Raw genomic sequence first — 4,552 nt, forward strand, 5'->3', positions numbered from 1 at the left:
CGGAGGGAGTATATTGTACGTTAAAAAGTGAAACGAACATTGAATGCCCTTTACATATGATTTGCGGATGCTATGATCACTGGTTTAGAAATTTCAATCCACTTTACACTGGTGCAGAGACGTGCTATACAAATGGTTTTTACCCCCTTTCCGTGACGGAGTTTTAAACCGTCGCCTAGTGAGTGTGTGGGATAGGGGGATCCTTCCCACACAACCCAGAAACTGTTGGGGATAGGCCCTCCGGCCACACAAGTGGGGGCAAAATGAACTCGTGTGCAATCGGGCGAGGCATCGAAGCCTAATTGTTTCCGTCCGTATGTACATCCCACACGGTGAATCCCAGAAAAACAATTCCATTCGTATGTATATCACACACAATTTTTTGTGTGGAAATGTTTGTGCAAGGTGGCCTAGCACAAACAGTTCTCTATCGGAAGCCGTGTGTGATTGTTAGTTTATCCAACAAGCCTACTTTCTAGAAACCGTGTGGGTTGTTTGAGTCCATCGCCCACAGTGTTGTCTGAGTAACCGTCTGCAATAGAAAACCCCAATAAGCAGGGTAATTAGCCTATTATTGATAATCCATGTAGTAATCAAATTAACATTTCTTATAGAACACACTAGATATTTCATATCCGTATAACGACAACCGGGATTTCATAATCGAATTACATCAGATAGCTTCAGCACTCAGTTAAACCAAAGAGGGATATAGCTAGCTACGCCATTACACAACAGCACCAAGTTTCACATGCAACATCGAAAACATTTGGAAAGTAGCATCATACACAGTAAATAGACACATGACTCTCATCGGAAACTGCAGAAGCAGAAGGCAAATATTGAGCCTTCACTGATGTTGAATGTCCTTGGAACTTTAGGCCAGTGGCTATGGATAATTGCCCACCCAACCTTCGTCCTCTTCAGGAAGACTTCAATATTGTACTGTGGGTGTTGAATGAATACCTTCCTTGCATCTTGAACATGCCGGTGGTTTGAGAGATAATCATCGGTGAACTGCTTTGAAAAGTACTAAAAACAAAGATATGCATAAATCATTGTCATAAATTTTGAAATGGAGCAAGGGATAAAAACAAGGTAAAAGAGTTAGTACCATCCTATAGTTGACTGATGTCCTCTTCATTGTGAAAACAAAGATCTTCCTGTTATTTGTCGCAAGTTTCTTCATCCTAACAATCTTTTTGAGTTTCTTGACTTGATTGATATTCATGGACATCTCATTTCCCCATATGCAAAATGGGTCGAACAGTGGGTCCAAGCCTTTGACAGCAGGACCTACATGTGCAAGACAAAATTGTAAGAAACCTAAATATTAGAATAATTCCTGCAACTGCACAATAATGTGTTATTAGCGAAAGGACCATGCATGAGAAAACCTCGACGGTAAACCGCAGTGTCTCTCATTGTTTCCCTGCAACACATAAAAGGAAGATCTTGATCAGGTTAACTGAGAGTTGCCATACTATTAGTAGAATATGTATTGAGTACAGCCAAATTCGACTTGCATAACAATGCAAAAATGTACCCACAGCAAATGAAAATCAAATTGCAGAATTGAACCAAACAGGTAAATGGACAGCAGACCAAATGAACCAAAACAGTTAGCTGAGCACAACATTGCAAAATAGAAACATGTACTAGAAGATAAGAAAGATGTCAGGACCCCGACTCGATGTCACATCGATCTAGCCTGTAACACCTCATATCACTTTGCGGCCTCACGCACGGTATCCCCACGGGTGTCGCCTTACCCTTTGCCCGGGACCGTTTGCGCCTTTTGGCTCACGTATATGATAGTGTCGCTAGCATCCATATGATAAGGAGCTCGGGCTGACATGACTAGTCGTAAACCCAAAGTGGCACAGACTTACAGGGACAGGCATCCATGACCCAGCTTCGAACGTGTCGGTCATCAGCAAGTGGGTCCGGGCTGTAGCACTGGGCTAGCAGGACTCCGGTAAACCGGGCTGTAGCGGGCTAACAGGACTCCGGTACTCAATGTGTGACATTTCCCCGAAGGGACAGACACAGGAACGAAGAAGGACACATGCCGGCCAGCCTAAGTGTTCCAGAGCATTAGCAAGCTACCATGGCTCAGTGGTAACACTAGGAGACATTTCCCGGTAAGAGAGGCTACTAAAGATAAACAACTAGATAGTCAGATCCCACACATACCAAGCATTTCAATCATACACACAATATGCTCGATATGTGTAAATACAACAAGGCATCACAACATGACTCTACGACACAAGTACCTTATTTAAGGCCCAGAGAGCCATACATAACATACACATAGGTACGGGTCACACGACCCAGCATTCAAGTCATACAGTCATACAAACCAGCAGCGGAAGTAACTTGTCTGAGTACAGACAACTAGTAAAATAAAAGAGGCTTGGAAAGCCTAGCTATACTACGTGGTCCTTCACAAGCTGAGGATCACCACCTGGGCCTTAGCCTACTCATTGATGTCAACGTCTATGAAGAACCCATCAGAAGGGGTTGCAGCGTCTTCTGTAAAAATGTAGATTATAGCAACATGAGCACAAAGGTACTCAACAAGACTTACATCAGATCCTACATACATGCATATTATCAAGAAGGGTTGGTGGAGTTGTTGCAGCAAGCCAGCTTTGACTCTTGGCTAGGCTATCCTACGATACTCCATCTTGAAACGGTTTTGCGCACACGAGTCTACTACTCACCACTTTAATACACTACCGAGGATCCACCTCCGTCTTCCTACGGAAGATCCATCCTCGGCACTCACACTTATCTTGAGGCTTTTAGTAGTTTCCATTTACTTGTCTATGAACTGTATAGGCAACCAAGTAGTCCTTTACCGCGGACGCGGCTATTCGAATAGATCATGTTAAACCTGCAGGGGTGTACTTCTTCATACATGTTTCCACCACTTAGCGTCTGCACACGACATGTGCTCGGCAGACTTCAAGCGAAAGCCGACGTGGGTGTAGACCACGACCTACCTAAACACCTAAGTCTCTAGTCCAGGTTTATCGCCTATTCGGGTTCCATCCATGAGGAGATCCGGCCGAGGTTTCGCTCACAGCCCCAAACGATGTGAACAGGGTTCCCGAGATACCTAACGGGTATTTGGTACACCGTGCCACGTACCTACCGCATCACAGCCCACCCCTACGGTCAGCGCTGTCCACGGCCTCCAGTAGGCTACAAACACCAGAAACTACTTGCAACTCCTGGACAGAGAACTAGGGTGAATAAGAAGTCGAGCGGGGTCATATTTCAGGGCCCAATGCATGGTAGTAGTTGTATCTTAAATCACACATACAGATCTCAGTGCTTAAGGTCGGCTTCAATGAAACAACCCACCATGTACTCCTACATGGCCTCTCATCGATACCTTTACCAAATCGTGTTCACCACATCACTCTCATTACCGACATAATCATTTCACTCTAGGTCATCACCCAGACGAACCAGACCTGACACGACTCTAAGCATAGCAGGCATAGCAAGGTAGGAACAACACATACATATGGCTCAAACAACTCCTACACATGCTAGTGGGTTTCATCTAGTTACTGCGGCAATGACAGGTCATGCAGAGGAAATGGGTTCAACTACCGTAGCACACAGCAGTTTGAAACGCGTTGTCTTAATGTAGTAAAAGAGAGCAAGAGCGAGAACATGGGATTGTATCGATATGATCAAATGGTTGGTTGCTTGCCTGATGGATCGATGCACGGATACGATTCTTCGCTAGGGTAATCACGGTACTCCTCGGAGGCAGAACCTGCCGCAAAGAACACCGATACACCACCATCACCAAACAATGTGCGACAATATGATGCATGCATGAAACATGGCAATATGAGTGTGTTGGGCTAATGCAACTAAGACCAGAAGGGTTTGAACCAATTTGAACCAAAGATTCAAATTTCAAACTCATACATGGCCCTTTAAAGTGTTTTATCTTGTTCTGCATTAAACATCAAGTTAACTTGTTTAATCATGCATGAAAATAGTACAGATGGATAGATTGGATTTTTCTGATCATTTTTCATATATAACTTGTCTGATTTGGAGTTACAGATTAAAAGTTATGAATTTTTGAAGTTTAAACTATATTCTGGAATTTCCTATATTAGAATTAATCCAGAAATTAATTTATTGCGTCAGCCATGCGTCAGGATGACGTCAGGGTCAATGGAGACGTCCAGGTCAAACCTGACTGTGGGTCCAGGGTGTCAGGGTAATTAGATTAGTTAAAGTTTAATTAAAACTAAACCTATTTAGTTAACAGGGCTGGGCCCCACCTGTCATTGACTCATCGGAGTCAACCAGGGCCCACCCGCGGTCATACCTAGGTCGGCTGCACAGGCGTTTAGCCGCCGGCGAGCCCGACGCGGTGGCGGAAGTGGTTTTTGCCGTTCCGGCAACCAAACGAGTCGCGGAGGCCATCGGAGTGGAGCTGAGGAGGAGCCGCAGCTCTTGGTGGAGTCTGTTGGGGTCGGGGTGGCCGGAGTTGGCGCCGGCGACGACTTTG

The sequence above is a fragment of the Triticum aestivum genome, chromosome 2B, assembly GCF_018294505.1.
Source record: "Triticum aestivum cultivar Chinese Spring chromosome 2B, IWGSC CS RefSeq v2.1, whole genome shotgun sequence".
In the NCBI taxonomy this organism is placed as follows: domain Eukaryota; kingdom Viridiplantae; phylum Streptophyta; class Magnoliopsida; order Poales; family Poaceae; genus Triticum; species Triticum aestivum.